The 21,219-nt window shown below is 46.3% G+C and overlaps 1 protein-coding gene and 1 non-coding gene across 2 annotated transcripts in view; one reads left to right on the top strand and one right to left on the bottom strand.

Moving 5' to 3' along the window:
- The window catches only part of Mob3b (MOB kinase activator 3B), a 181,204-nt gene that overhangs the window by 48,678 nt on the left and 111,307 nt on the right, over positions 1 to 21,219 (bottom strand). The gene's annotated exons all lie outside the window — the stretch shown is intronic.
- Positions 12,538 to 12,648, top strand: LOC142851508 (U6 spliceosomal RNA). The gene has a single exon (XR_012910821.1). It is a non-coding gene; the product is annotated as a U6 spliceosomal RNA (small nuclear RNA).

The following is a 21,219-nucleotide window of genomic DNA, read 5'->3' as shown; positions in this document are numbered from 1 at the left end:
TTCTGGGAAAGGGAAGAGGGTCCAGAAAGAACAGGGTATAGGCTCCAGTGTGAAGAGGGCTTTCCAGACCCAAAAAACAAGAAGTTAGTCTGAAGTTGGAACATGACTATTGGGAATCTCTCTAGATGGAACCTAAGAAGGTTCAAGTCAGATGCATGGTACACTGCACACATAGGCTGAGGGGGCTGTGACTGCGTGGTGCACAGACTACAGCGCACACACGCATGCCAAGGAGGCTGTGACTGCATGGTGCACAGACTACAGCGCACACACGCATGCCGAGGAGGCTGTGACTGCGTGGTGCACAGACTACAGCGCACACACGCATGCCGAGGAGGCTGTGACTGCATGGTGCACAGACTACAGGGCACACACGCATGCCGAGGAGGCTGTGACTGCATGGTGCACAGACTACAGCGCACACACGCATGCCGAGGGAGGCTGTGACTGCATGGTGCACAGACTACAGGGCACACACGCATGCCGAGGAGGCTGTGACTGCATGGTGCACAGACTACAGGGCACACACGCATGCCGAGGAGGCTGTGACTGCATGGTGCACAGACTACAGCGCACACACGCATGCCGAGGGAGGCTGTGACTGCGTGGTGCACAGACTACAGCGCACACACGCATGCCGAGGAGGCTGTGACTGCGTGGTGCACAGACTACAGCGCACACACGCATGCCGAGGGAGGCTGTGACTGCATGGTGCACAGACTACAGAACACACGCATGCCGAGGGAGGCTGTGACTGCGTGGTGCACAGACTACAGAACACACACAGGCTGAGGGAAGTTGTGTATGCAGGTGTCCCCCTCTCTTTTCCGCTTGTTCTCTCTTCTCCCTCTCTTTCTCTTTGCCCACCAGCCCCACCTGTCCCTCTCCTGCCTAGCTATTGGCCATTCATCTTTTTGCTAGATCAATCAGGTGCCTTAGGCAGGTAAAGCAACAACACATCTTTGCATCCTTAAACAAAGGCAGCTGCTAGTCAGACGGACAGACAGAACAAAAGGTAAATGACGAGAACAGATCAATTGAAGGTAAAAGTGGTAGTGAGACAAGCATAAGACAAGGCCGAGTGTTCGTAACTAATAACAAATCTCCGTGTCATGATTTGGGGCTAGCAGTCCAAAAGAAAGCCTTCTATATACACGTCTGTTGCCAATATATTTTCTAATACAAGGAACAGGGGACTCCATGAAGAAACAGAATGGGATAGGAACTGTAAAATATGTCCTGGCACACTTTAAAGCACCAGAAAGAAGGGTGGTCCTCAGTAAGAACAGTGATGGATGGAGAGACCGTCAGGGGCTGAGGGCACCTGCCAAATTGAGTTTGATTTCTTAGAACTCATGATGATAAGAGAGAACCAACTCCTGGTGGTCTTCCTGTGACCCCCACACACTACTACTACTACTACTACTACTACTACTACTACTACTACTAATAATAATAATAATAATAAATAATTCAACAGCAACAATAACAGTTTGGGTATGTAAAAGAGATACAGGAGCCAATGTACACCCTGACCAGCAAAATCAATGTAGAAGCACTGGATCATAACCCAAGGTATAAAATAAATATCCCTAAGGCCATACTGATGTAATACACAGCTGAATAATAAATCGGAGTTTGCAAAGTATCTGTGTTGCAAGAGTGGAAACAATTTATGCAGATGCTATCTGGAGGCAGAGGAGCCTGAGTGTGCTCCTGGCGGGTGACTTGCTTCCTGCAGAGTGTGGTCTGGATGGCGGACGACTTTACACAGAAGTCTGACAAACATAACCCTGGCCAAGCAGTCGCAGCCAACATGAACAGAAGTAAACATGGTTCATGGAATATTCCTCTGACATGATGTGATGAAAGCCAGTCTCTTGTGAAGTATTTGTTACCCAAACCCATCAGCTCGCCTTACTATGAAACAAACAAACAACAAAAACAAACAAACAAACAAACTCAAATTAAGGAACATGCTACAAAATACCAGACCGTTCCTCAAAGACACGGAAGGTCCTGCTCCACCTGCATTTGTTCCTGAGCTTACGCGCGTGTGTGTGTGTGTGTGTGTGTGTGTGTGTGTGTGTGTGTGCGCAAGCGCGTGCATATATACACACGGGCACACCTGCATCATAGCTCGGAGGAGTAAAAGGAGACACGATGACAAATGTAATTGGTGATTAGATAGGATTCAGAAGCAGAGAAGAGCAGCCAGCAAACTTTAAACAGAGTGAAGAGAGGGTAGGAGTAGTGAGGCTCGGGCCTTAGGTCTGCACGTGTGACAACCGTGTGATGGGTTCAGGCAGACGTGACAATATGGACGACCTGGGACAAGGCGTATGGAATGCTCAGCCCTACCCTTTGCAACTTTTACATACTTCTAAAACGGTTCCATAGATCTTCCCAAAACAGCCTGGAAGTCAAAATAAATGTTGATTCTAGTGGCTCTGCACTTATGCCCTTGCACATAAAATAAATGTACTGATAAAAACGTCTGATTGGAGTCAGGTGGTGGTGGCGCACACCTCTAGTCCCAGCACTTAGGAGGCAGAGGCAGGCAGATCCCTGTGAGTTCAAGGCCAGTCCGGTCTACAGAATGAGTTCCAGGACAGCCAGAGCTCCACAGAGAGACCTTGTCTTGAAAACCAAAATCAAACAAGTAAACAAAAATATTGGACTGGAGTTAGTTTGGCAAGCCCATTATTCAATAACTCCCCAGAATTTCAAGATCCTAACAGGATAATATTCAACTAAGGGCAGGCTCCTTCTGAATGTGTCCTACTGATGTAGGAGTGTCATATATCAATCTGTTGATTTCATTGGTTAAGCAATAAAGAAACTGTTTGGCCCTCATAGGTTAAAACATAGGTGGGAGGAGTAAACAGAACAGAATGCTGGGAGAAAGAAGCTGAGTCAGGAGTCACCATGATTCTCCTACCAGACACAGACGCAGGTTAAGATCTTCCTTGGTAAGACACCTCGTGGTGTTACAGGGATATTGGAAATGGGTTAGATCAATATGTAAGAGCTAGCCAATAAGAGGCCAGGCAGTGTTTAAAAGAATACAGTTTCCGTGTAATTATTTCGGGGCATAAGCTAGCCATGTAGGCGGCCGGGGTGCTGGGGACGCAGCCCCGCTGCTCGTATTACAACAGCTTGTCTCTGACTCCATATCATTCTGAACAGAGAGATGATGTCACCGGCTCAGGTATACTGGTGCAGACCTGAAATTCCAACCAAGAGTTGGCTCACTCCAAAACATTCATTGCTCTAAACTTTAAAGTTTATTTTGTCCTCAAGAAAGTATCTGCTGATAGTTTTTAAAAATTACAATGGAGGGCTGGAGAGATGGCTCAGTGGTTAAGAACATTGCCTGCTCTTCCAAAGGTCCTGAGTTCAATTCCCGGCAACCACATGGTGGCTCACAACCATCTGGAATGAGGTCTGGTGCCCTCTTCTGGCCTGCAGACATACACACAGACAGAATATTGTATACATAATAAATAAATAAATATTTAAAAAAATTACAATGGAAATAAACTTGTTATGTCAATTTTAAGTTCCCCATGAAACACAACTTTTGAAGGAAGTCTAAGAGTTCAGGAAACCCGTCTTTTGGAATTGGATGGAACAGGACAAGAGGAGACATGAGAGGAGGTAGATGGCTGAAGAACTTGCTCCTTAGGAACAAATACTAAACACAGAGGTAAGACGTTGGAGGCGGCTGGCCAAGGTTAGCCATCAGGTATGATTATTTTGGACTACATAATGCTGAAATGTTGCTAACGCTGAAGGCAGGATACGAAGGTCAAGAATGCTGGCTTCCTTCAGACCTGGAACAACTGCATGGCCAGCTCCTCCAGGCCTGGTCCCACGCATGGAAGATGCAGCATGCACCGGGCAGTCCTGCTCATCTCGTGTATGCACTCTGCCGGCCTGACTTCTGTTTCTTGCATATGTTTTTGTTCTTAAGTTTTTTTAAATGTTTAATTAAGTGTATGACTGTGTGCACATGTGAGTAAGTTTCAGCAGAGGCAAGGAGAGGGTGTAGGATCCTCTGGAGCTAGAGTTATAGGTGGCTGGCTGTAAGGCACCTGATGTGGGTGCTGGGATTGAATTTAGGTCCTCTGAAAGAACATTACACCCTCCACGACTGAGCTATCTCCACACACACACACACACACACACGAGAGAGAGAGAGAGAGAGAGAGAGAGAGAGAGAGAGAGAGAGAGAGAGAGAGAGAGACAGAGACAGAGACAGAGATACAGAGACAGAGAAAGAGAGAGGGCAAGAGAGGGAAAAAAGAGATGTATATCTATATGTACAGGGCCGCCCCACAGACTCTTAGAGACTAGTAAGGACCAAGAGAGTGGAGAACTCTTAAGGCATTTCTTTGTTGTTGTTGTTGTTGCTGTTGTTGTTGTTGTTATTGCCTTTGAATGGAGAGTCAGGTCAATCCCTATACTTTTGTGTGTTGTGTCCAAATTCTCAACCACTATGAGGTCTAGAGGCCTTACCCGGAGAGACATTTTAGTACACAGCCCTATGTCCTTGCTTCCTCTCTTGGGGCCAGTCTCAAGGTTCTGGGAGGGCTAAGCACAGACAATGAGATGAGATTTCTATATCTTAAGTACCAAAGCCAAAGGGGACTTTTTTTTGTGTCAAATGCCCCATTATACTAAGGCTCCGAAGAAGCTGACTGGGGAAACTTCTGGAATAGCACAATCCTTCTGGTTTTGGTCTATCCTCCTCTATTTCCCCCTTCTTCTCCTCTTTCCCCCATCCTATCTCTCCTCTCTCCTGCTCAGTTGAAAAAGGCCAGAAAAGATAAACTAGTTACAAAAGACTTTTTCCTGTTTTCACTCACACAGTTAAATTTAACTATGTGTAAGACATAGCTAGAATCGCCTGTTGAGAGATAGAAGTTGCTACCTGTGGTGGTTTGAATAGGTACAGTCCCCATAGACTTATGTGTTTGAATAGTTGGCCCATAGGGAGTGGCACTATTAGGAGGTGTGGCCTTGTTGGAGGAAGCGCATCACTGTGGGGCTAAGCCCAGTGTGGGATACAGTTCACTTTCTTTTGCCTGCAGATGAAGACGTACAACTCTTAGCTCCCTCTTCAGCACCACATCTGCTGGCCAAGGCTGCCATGCTTTCTGCCATGAAAATAATGGACTATAACCTGTGAAAGCGTAAACCAGTCCCAATGAAATGGTTTTCCTTCATAAGAGTTGCTGTGGTCATGGTGTCCTCACAGCAATAGAAACCTTAGCTGAGACACTACCTCTTCTAGGCTCATTGTCTGGTGGGCTATGAACTCAGTTAACGTCTCACTTTCTGATTCTTCAGCTGACAGACTAGAGCTGCGATGGGGATCAGTGTGTCTCAAACCACTTCCTACAGCACAAAGAGGCTGCTGATCTGGGTAGGAGGCATGAGGGATCCTCTCTCCATCCTTCCCTCTACCAACAGCCAATGTTCAAGTTGAGAAAGTTAAACTTGCAACCTCCTGGCCAAGGTAATGTCTAAGATACAAATAGAACTACCGTTTTATGGCCCTGAAACTTAAGTGGATGGCTGTGGCCTCCCAGCACTGCTACCCAGCCCACAACCACCCAGGGACTGCTAAACATTCCCCTAGTGGTAGAGTCTTCCTGGGGCTAGAGTCCTCGGGCTAACCTCTTGCTCTGCCAATACACTGAGAAGCTGCTTCTACTTCCTGTTCACTCTGAAATCCAACAAGGACTCCCAGAGAAGCTGAAATTCTACTCCCCGCCTTTCTGAGACACGGATGCAGAGGTCTGGGTGGAATCTGTCACATCAATGTTTGGTTTATAATAATATTAAATAGCTTTGCTTGTCAAGTATTGGCCCTGACCGTCCAGGACACTGAAAGATGATATTCAACTGTGAGGGCAGGTTTGAGGAGTGTTCCACAGCCTGAATGAAGCCTTGGAGTCAGAAGCACTGGGTTCTTAGGCCTGAGGGAGATAGCTCAGTTAGCAAATGCTTGCTATACAAGCACGAAGCCTTAAGTTCCATCCCCAGGAAGCATGTAAAAAACAAACAAACGGGAACAGAGAAACAGCTGTGTGTGTCTGTCATACCAGGGCTAAGGAGCTGGAGACAGGCCAGAAAGTGGAGCCAGATTTGCAAGCTCCAGGTTGTCAGAGACCCTTTCTCAAACACAAAACAAACAAACAGCACGGAATGTGATTGAGGAAGACACCAGGCTAGACCTTTGTCCCCCACACATGTATTCTGTGCCGCCCAGCACACATTTGTACATACACACACATGCACAAGAACACATGTATACACACATGCACACACACGCATGCATGCGCGAGCTTATAATTCTGTTTTGCTCATTCCACCGTGAGAGCCTTGAGCACATCCTCTCAGCTTTCTGAATCCAGCTTCTTTGTCACTCGCTGTTCAGATGGGTGCAGAAGTGCCATGGTGCGTGTGGACAGCGCAGCAGAGACCCTGGCTCTGTGAGTGTTACCTTACCTTGTTATTGTTGTAGGGGACTGGATCAGTTCCTGGATTGTTCCTGGATGGCTTTACGATATGATGAGTAAGAAAACAAGTAGGGGGAAAAAAAGACAAAGAAAAAGAGAGAAAAAAAGTCAAGGCGCACAGTCACTCACAGCTGTGGAATGCTTGCTCCCTTGCTTCAGACTCCAGGCCAATTCTCTGTCTACGCTTCCCTGACTAAAGCCCCAGGCACAACCTAATACAGGGTGTGCTCCAGTCGGTGATTCCCAGGGCCTTGATTCACTGTTTCTCCCAGAAGCTAAAAGGGATATAGGGCTTTCAGGAAATCTGAGCCAAGGCCCCCCTCCCCTGCCCTCCACTCCCATAGCTTGCGGCAGACAAGGAACACCTAACAAATCAACGCACATCACAAGTTCCTCTGCGCTGACTCAGACCAACAGCTCCTTGGCTCCTACCTGAGCAAAGAAAAGTCAAGACAGATTTCCTTGGACCTTGTGTTCCCGAGTCATGATTAAACCTGAAAAAATCGTGAGTAAGTAGTGAGAGGCAGCTCTCCAGCCTGTCAGATGGAGCACTCAGGCCCAGGGCTGGGCACCCTGAACGACAGTGGCAGTCACACAGAAGGTAAGCCGGGATGGATCTGTGCCTTTGAAACTGCATCCTGCAAGTTTTACAATAGTGTTTCAGGGGTCTTCCTGAGGTGCTGAAAAATATGGGGTCCTCTACCTGCCCACCTGCCCCCTCAAGCTACCTCTCCCTGACTTAGGCAGCCCTGGTCTATCTGTTCTCTGTGTTTTCTTATGTGGGTAGCTGCCAGGACTCTTAATTTATTGATGTCTGTAAAGCCCTTGAGAATTTTTGAAGGCATTTTCTGCAGGACGGGCCCAGGAACAGGGATCTTATTAAGCATGCAAAGGCAGATGCCAATATTGATTGTCCTAATGGGCTCTGGCACAGGAAACACACTTAGAGTTAATTGCCGTCTGAACCCTTTTGAGCGAGCACAAAAGCTGGCCAGGCCTGGCACTTCCTCAAGCACCTACTTGCAGCTGCTGGGATAAAAGCCTAGCACCCTAGGGAGTGGATGCTGCCCGTCAAACATCTTAGAGAAGGGTGCCTTGTGGCCTACACACAGCAAAGGAAGAAGGTTTTCAGGCATGTCTGCGGAGGTTTGCACACCGTGAGCTGTGGACCCCCAGGTGTCTTCACAAAGGAGCAAGAAGTACACAGGCCGTCCACCTGTTGCCCTTCTTCAAGCGTGCACACGTTCACAGCATGGCGGTACCCAAGCCTGAGCCCAAGGGTGTAGTGACACCACAAGCACCTTTGAATTTATATATCTATGACCGCAAAGCAGCCACGCTCATTGCTCTTCATGAGCGAAGTTCAGAAAGGAACGCATCTGGACAAAAGGAGGGGCATGCACTCAGTCTCAGCCATTTTTAAAGCCGCTGTGCTGTGGTGGCTACCTGACATAGTAAGGCATTTCTGGTCATTTTCAGAAGTGAAGTTGCAATGAGTACCTGATTCATTTAGCCATGTTTAGTAACCTTGGTTTGTTTTTTTTCTTCGTTTTTCAAGACAGGGTTTCTCTCTGCAGCCCTGGCTGTCCTGGAACTCACTCTGTAGACCAGACTGTCTTGAATTCACAGAGATCCACCTGCTTCTGCCTCCCGAGTGCTGGGGGGTTAAAGGTGTGTGCCACCACCGCCCAGCAATCTTGCCATTCTTACAGACACATCGGAGAAGAATAATTCCATGGGGCAGAAGAAATTTCCAGTAGCAACAGTTACCCATTTGGGCACCAGGTCTGGAAGTGACGCTTGTCAAACTGGAGCCAAAGCAGGCTGAAGGATCTGCTTCACCAATGCTGCCTTCTCGAGAAGAGCATGAAGAATTGCTTCCTTTCAGTTGCTAAAATGTATAAATACCAGAAATTTCTATCCTTAGAGAGAGTCACCACATGGAAGCTCTTTTCAAAGGAATTTAAAAATCTATGCGCGTAGCACACAAGGGTCACAGGCTGGTTGTCATCACATTCATGATGGCCCTGAAGTCTCAGTCAGCCTGGGGTCCACCGATATTTTATTAGCTACAGGAATTACATTTTGAAGAAAGACATCAGCTTATCTTTTCCGGGGAGTAAGGCAGCAGACAAAGTATCAGCTCACAACTGGTACATCTCTCATCCGAGCGAGAGCACACTGTACTCTCGCTCTTGGGGATTCTGGGGTGCGGGGAGCGGAAGGCTTCTCCCTGCCCAGCCTTGTACAGTCAACACACCTGCAGTTTCACGGCTGCCCGTGGCTGCCACTCCAAGACAGATGCTTGGGTTGGCTTCCCCACAATCTGCAAATAGCAGCGAAATGAGCCACAGTTGCTTCTGGGTAGCAAAAATACAATTACAAGCCTGAGAAAATGAATCATTGTCATTTAATGGAAATCTCTAGACTAAATGGGCTTGCTAACAAAAACTGAACTTGGATGCCGCCATTGGACAGAGCGAAAGGAAAGGGATGCATGAGAAGATGAACAACCTGTCATTTAAAGTATTTATTGCCAATGTATACCACGATTAGCAAAATTCTACAGGAATTCCTTTCATCTTCTTTTTCCTCTTCTTCCACCTCTGTCCCTCCCTCCCTTCCCCCTCTCTGCTATTTGGTTTTTACATAGTTAAGGTGCTTTCAAATTCACTATGCAGCTGAAGCTGACCCAGAACTCCTGATCTTCCTACGCTCATCTCCCAAGTGCTAGGATTATATATCTGTGCCACCAACCCCAGCTTTTTATGTGAAATTTCCACTGAAAGAATTTTTTGTTGAAAGAATATTATAAATTCTTAAATATGTTTAAGGATGAAAAATGATGAGCCTTAACAGGCAAAATATTTTACACACACTGTTGTAGCCCCCACCCCACAGTGTCTCACGCCAGATGTCTACCTTCCCTTTGGAAACAGCAGAGGGAAGAGCCTGGACCAGAAACAGCTCTGCCACGTAACGACCTGTGTGATCTTGGGTAGCTCACTGTACCTCAGCAGCTTCATCTTTAAAATGTGATGACAATAGTTCCAAAGTCTTAGTGAGGACTAATGTGTGAATATTTTTGAGACACTCACATAGTCTCATGTGCATTAGGGGGCATGTTTAGAACCAGCCATAGCTCCCCAGGGGCTATAGCATCTCCTCCCACTAATTATACGCAGACTTTAAAGACATCCCCTGGGAAGCAAAACATTTGCCCTGAGCAGCACAGACCCCAGAAGCACCTTCAGCATGCCACTGCTTTTGAAGTAACCCTTGCCCCAAGATTTTTCTTCCTCATTTAAGGTACTGTCTTCCAGCCTCTCAGAGTGGACTTTGCAGGTGAATTTAACACCATTTAAAATGTTAATACAGGTCAGCAATTAACAAAACCCTATAATGTCCTGGTGATGGCATCTCTGGATTTAAATGCTCCTATCAGTGTTGCCTATGAGGGATTTGAGGACATCCTGGAGGAGGAAGAGACTAACAGGAGAATCTGACGAATGTCATGCTAGCAATAGTTGAAGCGGCTCATGAGTGTGTGTGTGAATATGACATGCACTCATGGTGGACCTGGGCAAAAGGAGACATGCAGATAAATGCCATTCCACGAACGGTCCCCGGTATGGCCCTCCAAGGAATCTCATGAAATAATTTTCTAGTTTATGTTTTAAGTGTTTTGTTTTCAAGCACTGTTTTATATTGTCACGTACTAGCCATTACAATGACCCTATGAACACTATCCCCTCTTCCATAAAAGGAAACCAAGTTTTGGGCAGCCATTTGCTCCACACTACCCAGCCTTTCAGTGTACAGGCAGAAGTGGAAAGAAAGTCTCTGGGAATCCACAGTCCACATTGTATACTTCTATGCTAAGACACTCTGCACACAGAAAAACATAAAACACAGAAGAAAGACCTTAAGCTGTCAGAGTGGGTTGTGTTTGCCACTCTCCTTCTGCTTGAAATGCAGTTGGCCAGTCCAGGTTCATATCTGACTGCTAGAAGGGAAGAAAATAAAGGCTCTGTGAAATACTTGGTTCACTGATTCCTCCAGAAATGGTGCCTTTGCTCGGCAGGGGCAAGGGACTTTCTACACTGGAGCTTCTCTCAGAATGAGCTGGTCACTGTGTCCCCTGAAGGGATGCCCTCCTTCCTCAGCCGGTCTGCTGGACCAGACAGAGAACAGTAGCCAAGAGTCCTGTCATCAGGCCTCCTTCCTGATAAGTCTGGCGAGTGGTTCTCCTGGAGGCGGTTTTGTTCGAGCTCACTTTATTAGTTACCACCAAGAGCTAATAAAACATGTCAGGAAGTCTCTGTGAGCTGTAAAAACATTTCCAAAGGTCACTGCCAACACTCCGGACTTCAATGACTTTTTAAAGGGAAAGAAAACAAAAGCAGAGAGCTAGGATTTCAAAACACAGAGTAGGGACCACAAATGGGCTATAGGGGCCAACAGATCCACTCCACAGCAGCCCTCGAATGAGTCAAATCCAGGAGTCATGAAGAAAAGATCCAAAAATCTCAGCGTGTCAGCAAGGACAGTGGGAAGGGAAAGCAGGACCATCTCAGTTTGATCACAAATAAAGATATAGTCTCATCTCTTAGTATCCCTAGCGGGCTGTCTTCCAGACCTCTGCAGATCCCAAAGGCTGATGCTGTTCAAGTGGCTTATGAAACAGCATCGCATCTGCACACATCCCATGAACATCCTCCTGCATACTTCAAGACACTCATATGTTATATATAATGCAAAAGTTATGTAAATAGCTGTATTGTTTAAGGGGATGTTTGTGTTCAAACAAGAGTACTTATTATTGATCTGACCACATTCTCCTCCATGACTGGATGGATCTACTGATGCAGAAAGCTAATGTGTTTGTCTTGCTTAGTTATATTTGGTTGGAAGGCATCTAATCAGTACCAGTTACATCTCCTTACACTTCTATTGCCTACAATAGACTCTTTTATGAGCAATAGAGTATGGGACACATAAGTGATTAATCTCAGATTCACCACAGTGTATCAGGCATTCTTCTTAATGTATGCTCTTTTATATTATAAAGGTAAATAAAGTTTAAAGCTTTTCATTTTATTTATGCATGTGGATGTTTTATCTGCGTGTCCATCTGTGTCCATGCATGTGTACCATGTGAGCACACTGCCCAGGACACCAGAAGAGGAGGTTATATCCAAGGGGGCAGTGGAAACCCACCCTGTTTGTGTTGGGAATTGAAGTTGGGTCCTCTGGAACAGAAGCCAGTGCTCTTCTCTGCTGATGACTGCAGCCCCACAATTTAATTTTTAAAAGTAGAAAAGCATAGAATGGAGAAAAAAAATCTTCCTATAGTGCCCAGGATATAGTATGTCATTTTAAAGATGGTGCCCATCTTTATGGTTCGATGCCCATTGTTTATTTCTTGTGTCGAAGCCATACAGGTGACGGGATGACTTCCACTGGGTGGGAGATACTGATAGTCATCGAGCTTTCCATTGACTGTTGTCCAGAGAGCCCACAATAGAGGGCACAATATCATTTTTTATTCTGTATTAGGATAAAATTTCATGCTTTGTTTTGAGGGTGATGGGAGGTCATCTGAGGGTCCCAAAGTCTTACAGAAGCGTCAGGACTTCTGAATCGGGAGGTGACGGCCAAGGGATGCAAAGCTTTAGTTAGATAGGAGAACTCAGTTCCACAGGTCTGTGCACCGCATGATGGTCAGTAGTAATGGAGAACACATCTGAAATTCTAATGGAGAACACACCTGAAATTCTAATGGAGAACACACCTGAAATTCTAATGGAGAACACACCTGAAATTCTAATGGAGAACACACCTGAAATTCCTAACAGTTTCAGTAGTTTTCTCGCTACGAAAATGGTGATCATGAGGGTGACAGATATGATAATTAGCTAGATGTAAGCATTTCACATATATGATGGTATATAATCAAATATATATAATTTTACTTGTTGATCAAAGAATTAATTTAAAAAAGAGGTCCTGGCACTCGCTCCAGCAGCAATATACTAAAATTGGAATGATACAGAGAAGACTAGCATGGCCCCTTTGCAAGGATGACATGCAAATTTGTGAAGTGTTCCATATTTTTAAAGATGAACATGGTATGTACTCACTCATATGTGGATACTAGCTGTAAAGCAAAGGATAAGGAGCCTATAGTCCCTGACCCTAGAAAAGCTAAATAGCAAGGTAAACCCTAAGAAAACCATATACAGCTCCACCTAGAAAGGGGAAATACAAAAGATCTGACAAAACTGGGAGCATGGCGGTAGGGTAGAAGAGAGGGCAGAAGGGGAGGAGAAGGGGAGAAGGGGAGGGTTGAGAACTTGAGGGAACAGGATAGTTGAGTTGGAGGAAGGGCAGAGATTAGAGTAAGGAAAGAGATATCTCGATTGAGGGAGCCATTACAGGGCTAGCAAGACACCTGGCACTAGAGAAATTCCCAGAATTCCACAAGGATGACCTCAGCTAAGATCCTAAGGAATAGAGAACAGGGTGTCCAAACAGGCCTTGCCCTGCAGTCAGATTGATGAATATTATAAAGGTCACTATAGAACCCTCATCCAGCAATCGATGGAAACAGATAGAGACCTGCAGCGGAGCACTAGGCTGAGCTCCCAAGGTCCAGTTGAAGAGTGGGAGGAGTGAGAATACGAGCAAAGAGGTCAAGACTATGATGGGTTCACCCACTGAAACAGTTTACCTGAGCTAATGGCAGCCCACCAACTCCAGCCGGACAGGGAAGGAACCAGCATAGGACCAAACCAGACTCTCTGAATGTGGGTGACAGTTGTATGGCTGAGGCAGACTGTGGGGCCACTGGCAGTGGCACCAGGATTTATCCCTGCTGCTTATACTGGCTTTTTTGAAACCCACTCTCTTTGGAAGGATACCTTGCTCAGCCTAGATATAGTAGGGAGGGTCTTGGACCTTCCCCGAAGCAATGTGCCTTACCCTCTCTGGGGAGTGGACGGGGGCATGAGGGGAAGGAAGGGGAGAGAGTGGGAACTGGGATTGTTGTGTAAAATGAAAAAAGATTTTTTTTAAAAAAGGAAAGGAAAGAAAAGAAAAGAGGTCACTGTCCCAGACAGAGAGAGGCACGTGGCCATCTTCTGAAATTTATTTCAGACCTCAGCAGGGAATGAAAGTGACTCGGCAAATGCTGGGACTCAGCAATGACTGGAGATGCCACGGGGCAGAGCTGCTCCTTCCATTCCGCACTGCTCTCCTCTCTTCCTCCTCCCTGTCTGTGATTAAGACGGAGGGGGGAGGACCTAGGACTTACCACAGGGCAGGGAACCCTGACTGCTCTTTGGACTGGAGAGGGAGGGGGAGAAAAGTGGGGGGAAAGGGAGAGGGGTGGGAGGAGGGGGAGAAGAATGGGAGGAGGGGAGGAGGTGGAAATTTGTTTTTTTTTCTTTCTTTTCTTTATTCTCCTTTTATCAATAAAAAAAAGGAAAAAAAATAAAAAATAAATGGTTTTTCAGTCTAAAAAAAAAAAGACAATAGAGGAATCAGAGAGCCTAGGCTGAAGCTGGGGTGGGCTCGGTGGTGGAGCCTGCGCTCAGCACGCTGCCCATGGTCCAGCCCTGGGTTTGATCCCCAGTAACAAAATCCGCTAGTCAGCTCCACCAGCCTCCTCCCTCTAGGTCCCCTCTGGCTGCATCTTGACATTGAGGATAGCACAGGGCCTGTCAGGGTCACTTGGAGGACGAGATGAGTGGGCACATGGAGAAGGCAGGTGTTTGCTGTATACTCTCAATATACTAGAGACCTTATCAACTCAGCTTGCTTTTCAGGCTCAATGAATGGTTTGCAAGGGCCCTTTAGGTGATCTTTTTCATCACTGATTGTCTCCATGTGGGGCTGGTGTGAGAGGCTGTCCCGCGTTGTGGGGTGTTTTATCATCTCTGTCTGGGCACGCTCCCAAAGGTGACAGGAAAAGTGTCCTTAGACAAGCTGCTCATTGCCAAGCCACTCTTGGCTGGGACTCTGGCTTTAGACCACTCTCTGATTGCTCATTAACGGCTCCACTTTCTCCAACAGGTCGCTCAGAGATAAATGTTATGGTGCACCGCAGCCTGTGTGCTAGCTGAGTGGAAATTACACAGCCCCCCCCCCCCCGAGGAGGTGCCCTGCTGCCGTCCTTGCTTCCTTGCTGAGAAACAGAAGCCAGTGTCACCCAGTGAGGCAGAGATAGCTGTGTCTCAAATGTCCCCCCATCTACCACCTGGGCAGTAGCACACCCCTCATCTGCGCCTTCTTCCTCGGCAGATAGATGATTTGACTCAGAGGGTTTCCCTGCCCAGAGAAGAGAAGCCACCAGGAGCATGGTTCTGAGCCTCAGACATCCTCATAAAACAAGACAGTAATTCTGACCTTATGTTATTGTTCATAACTGGAGGATATGGCGAACATAAATATTCAGTGCAGAGTCTGGTATAGTACAGGTGTGCACAGTCAGTGTGTGGTCCTTCATCCTCCGGTCATAAGGAATCTCAGGGGGAGGGGCGTGACCTAATTAGAAAGTAAGGATGAGGATGAAAAGAGCTGAGGGCGAGCCTGGCAGTGCATAGAGAAGAAGGTAGATCGCCACTGAGTTTGAGGCTAGCCTGCCCTATCTATCAAGTTCCAGGCTAGCCATGGCTACAAAGTGAGGATCCTGTCTTTAAAAACAAAACAAAACAAACAAAAAACTGAGGGGAGGCAAGGAGGAGGAGGAAGCTGCTTATACACTCCTCACCCCCCACTCTCCACCCCCCTACTCCCCCACCCCGCCACAATTGAAGAATGGCTGGTCGGAGGAAGACGAGAGCATCTTGGAGGATCTTGATACTGACTGTGTAACATCCCAAATAAAGAACCAACAACCATCAATCACTGCGGTGTGTTTTTGAGGTGGTGTGTGGGTGATCTGAACTAAGATATTTGAGAGATCACTGGCGAGCTATTCAAAGCGTGCCTAAAATGTCTTCCACTTTCACCCCCAGGGCCTCTATCCTTAGCTCTTCGCAAATGAAACGGTATGATGCTGCGGAGAGTCAGCTGGTTTGCTTTTGCAAAATGGCAATCTCCTAGAGTTCCATCTAAATTTAGGGGAGAAAACGGACTCTTTAAAATATTTAAAATTCCTCAGTCGAGGTCAAATGATTTAGCCTTAACTGTGGGAGAAAAACTGTAAGGCAAGCTGCGCCTGAAAGCCCACAGGAGATGGGTTATTATAATCGGGGAGAATTCCATTCTCCCTCGTCTTTCCTTCATACACCCGAGATGCAAATTTATAGAGCTCCCAAAAGACCCCACAGTCAAAGAGGCAGGTGCTTTATCTCAATCCCCAGCAGGACTCTGAATTAATCATGGGAGGAAGGTACACCTCATGGGCTAATAAGCTATTGAATGAGACAGCATGGATATGCCACGCTGAGCAAGACAAGGGGGCGGGCCGTGCAGCACTAAGTGGCAAGTGGAAATGCAGGCCAGGTCATTAGGATTGGGTGCCAGTGGGTACCCCCAGCTCATCCCTACCTGGCTTTCATGTTAGGGAAAAGAAAGAACTGGGGAGACTAGTTAGCCTCCCAGGAACTCAGCTGGGAGGCTAGTCACTGAAGGTCTGATCTAGCGTATTTTATTTGACAACTGTCTCTTCACTGATGGGCCCTGGAGAACCTTCTGGGAATCCAAAGCCTGGAAACTACCTTGTATTTTTTTTTTTTAAACCCATCCATCAGTCAGAAGGACAGGACAAACACTCCCAAATTTGTAGATTCAATCTTATCTCTTCCCCAAGTCTCAAGCTTCCCTTATTGACTGCCAACAGATCTGTCTCCAAAGCATAAGCAGTTTATCATGTCCCCAAATGAAATCACATCTCTTGACTTAGTCACTCCCAGGTGTCAGGGTGACTCGTGCGTGGACAGGTGTGAGACTGTTCGTGTTGTGTCTTCAGGCTGTTTGCAGCATGGGCCTAACCTGAAGACAATTGTTACTGTGGACCGGAGGCATGGCCAGAGTCTGGGTGCAGGGACAGTCCTTCTAATGCTACAGGAGGCGCATCACTGTTCTACATAGGCACTTACTTCTCTCATCCGCTTTCTTTTGCTTAAGGTTGCAATTTTGCCTTACCTGCTTAGGAACTTGTGTTTTAACTTATATGTGACAAGCAACTAATCTACTCACGCTGGATCAGTCCCGTGGCCTACTGTGAACAAGGCATGATGCCTTAGGACAATGGTTCAAAATGCATGAGTCGCAACTCCTTGGGGGTCACATATCAGATATCCTGCGTATCAGATATTTACATTACAATTCACAACAGTAGCAAAATTACTGGTATGAAGTTGTGATGCAATAATTTTACACCTGGGGGTCACCACAGCATGAGGAACAGTATTAAAGGGTTGTAGCTTTGGGAAGGTTGATTACTGCCAATGACGAGACAGTGGTGGAGCTGGGGCCAAGCAGCTGAAGGGTGGGGACTGAATGCTCTTTTCTTCCCAAGGGCCATGTGACCTCACTTCTGAGCCCTATCCCAGTCCCTGGAGGTCCTTTTTCCTCTTTCTCATTCCTTGAGACTAATCCCTTCCCATAGGATTTGAAGCTAATCTAAGCCTGGACTTAAATCACTTCCTAGGCCTAAGAGAGGACTCCACTCTTCTTCTGGGTGGCACATAAGCCACATGGCACAAGCCAACCTACTGGTTGACCTGCCTCAGGCCAGGTTGGGTGGGCTCTTAGGGACAGATGCCCTATCACCTGGGACTCTGAATAGACAAGCAGGTGATCTGGGAAGGATCACTGTCTGCAAACAGTCTAAATATCTTTAGAAGCGTATGTCCCCTTCACCCTACTGGGGAAACCTGCCATATACACTTTTTCCTCACCCCTCACCCCTGGCAGTTCTCCCAGCCTTCTACTCTACTAGCATCCAAGAACCACGCATAGCATATCCGGATGCCAATTAAATCCTCTTTATATAGTAATGAGAAATTAAAACCATTAGAAGGACTTCAAAGCAAGGGACGCAAGGGCAAACATATGGGTAGACCACATGGTGAACACAGAGCTCTGTCTATCTGATACCAGACTCTGAAATACGAGCAACACAATACTTCTGGGAGGCAGGCTTCATTTCAACAATGACATCCCAGCACAGGTGGGAAGTGTGCTCTTCCAGCTTCCTCTGCTCCCTTCCAACAGCCTGGTCCCTAATGAGCAGGCACTGCTCTAGCTTCTGCCACCTTGTTCTCATGGCCTGCGAAAGGGCATCCAAATTCTGTGCCCATTTTCTCATCTATAGAATGGAAATGATAAAACCCTGCAGGATTCTTGGGGATGTTATCAGTGAATTTATAAAGTATATATCCCTAGGTCTAGCATGTGTGTTGTCAGTAAACATGAACTACTAGATTGATTCATGTGAGATTGATATTTTGGTAGATCAAACTAATATTATATATCTTTTTCCTAGCAGAGGAATTAACTTTTATTACTGCTATATATTTATGTATTTCCCCCACTAAAGAGTGAGCTCTTTGACAGCAGGGATTCTGCTTGTCTTACTTCCCACACAGCATCTGGCACAGATGTGGCAGATAGTAGATATTGCATTATATTTATTGAATGAATATTATGCTAACAAGCTGATGATGATACCAGAGGTTGTCTTAGGTAGGTTTCTATTGCTATGAAGAGGCACCATGACCACAGCTACTCTTATAAACAAAAAAAAAAACATTTAATTGGGTGGCTTACAGTTCAGAGGTTCAGTCCATTATCATCGTGGTGGGACATGGCAGCAATGCAGGTAGACATGGTGCTGGAGAAGGAACTGGGAGTTCTACATTTTTGATGCACAGGCAACAGGAAGTGAACTGGGTGTCACACTGAGCAAAGCTTGAGCAAAAGAGACCTCAAAGCCCGCCCCACAGTGACACACTTCCTCCAACAAGGCCACGCCTCCTGCAACAAACTCATACCTTTATAATAGTGCTACTCCCTTTTAGGGACATTTTCTTTTAAACCACCATAGAGGTATGTCTGGGGATAACTGCTGAAAATATTGTCCTTTATCTCATTGCCTGGTACACATTATCAAATAATTAACATCTTAAGGGAACAGATAAGCAATTGACTGAATACATTTTCAAGCAATATAGGAAGTCCAAAGAAACCATGAAGTCAATGAAAATTGCTCTGGCCCTGGTTTTGGGATATATTCATCAGCTTCATTTTCACCATCCTAGAAGGCTGTTGGGTGTTAGAGCTCCTTTAGTCCCACGGGTCTTCCAGGTAAACCAAAGACATGGTGACAAGCCAGAACCAGAAAGGGCTGTGGTGTGGAGATTCAAGCACCTGTTCACTACAGTCTACCCAGGAACAGCTGACAGCTGGCAACCGTGCAAGAGCCTTTGCGGGGGAAGACTCTTCTAAGCTACCGTGTGTGGTTCATGACACTCACCATGCTTTGTCCTATGGACCTGTGAGGCTGACTCCTTGAGTCTCTCACCAGGCATTCAAGAAGGGAGAACGGTCCTAAGAATAAAAGTAAATAAAAGATCCTGTCTATTGCTACCAGGGAACTAAGAGAGGCTTGTGAGCAAGGATTAAATAAGAAGACAGAAACGTAAAGACAGAATTACGGTGAAAAGGGAAGAATTAGTCCTTCTATAGGAAACATTGACATTTCAACTCAGATTCAAGGACAGGGGTGTCTAGTTTTGACAACATATGAGGAAGAGAACACCATGGAAGGGTAAAGCAATCATTTAAAAGAGAAGCATTTACTTTAAGCTACTTAGACTTGAGGGATGATAAATTTATACACACAAGGATAAGGGGGAAAGGAAAGAATTACTGAGGCCCACAAACGCCCACTGAAGTTACCTCCACCGCTGCTCAATGTGTGCCAGCCCCTACAGTATCTGACAGGTCAGGGAAAGACACGGTTAACCTGTACTCTGCCATCTGAGTTTAGACTTCAAAACAGAAGGTAGGATAACCAGACAGACGGAGATTTTTGTGATTTCTCCTAGCACTGGAGCGGGTCTTTTCAACTCAAGCCACTATTTACAGAAGCCTTCCCGCAGGACTGTAATTAAGGGGTTTGCTCAGCTACAAAGGCTCCGAGCAAACCATCAAAGGAAGAGGAAACAGGTTACTCAAGTGTGCCCTTTCACACTTGCTGGTCAGTGGAAGTCTAGTGGCCTGCAGCAGCTTGAACGGCCAAAGCAAAACCCCCTAGGCACACAGAGCCTGACACTGAAGTTCCCATCTTCCTAGTTCACTTGGAGAAGTGAGGGTCTGGAGAGGTAACATGTCTTGAGCTCCCACTGTGTCAGTTCACCCACTCACACAGACTTCCACATGCTCCAGGGAACGCGGTAGGTCTCAACTCTCTTTATATCAAGAACCAGGAGTCCATAGGACCTCAAAAAGACACCATCTTGGCACTGGGAAGTTGGCAGAGGCTTCAGGGAGCAACTCTGGCAAGACAATGGGATCCTTAGGATGTTTTTCTTAATGGGGGGCTGAAGAGATGGCTCAGTCAGTGGTTAAGAGGTTCAGAGGTCTTGAGTTCAATTCCCAGCAACCACATGGTGGCTCGCAATCACCTGTAATGAGATCTGGTGCTTTCTTCTGGGCTACAGGGACACGTGTAGGCAGAACACTGTATACATATTAAATAAATAAATTTTTAATAATGTCTGTTTATGACCAATATTGCTTCCTTGCAACTTCATCCCTTCCCTCTCCCTTCCCACCTGGGGTATAACTGTGAAACTTACACCCTACATTCTCTGATAATCTATTTCATCTCTGGGACTTAGGACCTGGGACCTGGAACCCAGCCGGATCCTGACTTCCCTCTTTGCTACCCTTACTGAATACTCAGACATTTTCATCTCTAGCAGTTACTGTTGGACACTGATCTGGGTACACAGTATGACGCCAACCGCTCACAGTGACCATGGCGCTTCTGAAAGAATACAGTGAGCAGAGAGGAGACCCTGCTGGACTTTTATCTATCCCATGAAACCTTCGTAGAGAAATACAACACAGGTGACCGAGCCTCTGGAATCATAGATGACTCAGCAGGTTCTTCCAAGTTGACGAGACAGAGAAACTGGGGATAAAAGCATTATCTTCCTCCTCAAAGAATCTGTTCCAGACCATCCAACATCCATTCACTGGATACATAGTGGATTAAATTAGGCCTTAGTCTTGGTTGGTACTGAGTACCCCACAATCTACATTTCTGCACCTGGATAGATGCATTTTACATCACTCTCTGAGCAGAGTGGAAAACAGAGCCTTGCCTTCTTGATGTTAACTTTATTTTATCCCTGAAACATTAGCATTGCACTAACATTTAGGGTTAGATGAAGCTAATTTTCCCAGTAATAAAGTGGTAGCTATACCCATGGGCCCACCATTGTCACTAGTCACTCATTAATCTTGACTTAGCGTCCTTCATTCAGCAACCTCACTGTGCCTACTCTAGTTAAGGGCCTGCTGGCCAGGCAACTGAGAAGTTGAGACCAGTTTCCTGAATCCCTTCACTCAGCACTTCCTCCAGTACTGATGCCAAGGAGAGCACTGGCTCCAGGATGCACTTGGCTTAATGGATTTTTGTAGTATTTCCCCTTCCTTCCTGCGACAA

This window comes from Microtus pennsylvanicus, chromosome 5, assembly GCF_037038515.1.
Source record: "Microtus pennsylvanicus isolate mMicPen1 chromosome 5, mMicPen1.hap1, whole genome shotgun sequence".
Taxonomy (NCBI): Eukaryota; Metazoa; Chordata; class Mammalia; order Rodentia; family Cricetidae; genus Microtus; species Microtus pennsylvanicus.
This window is presented reverse-complemented; position numbering and strand designations above follow the sequence as displayed.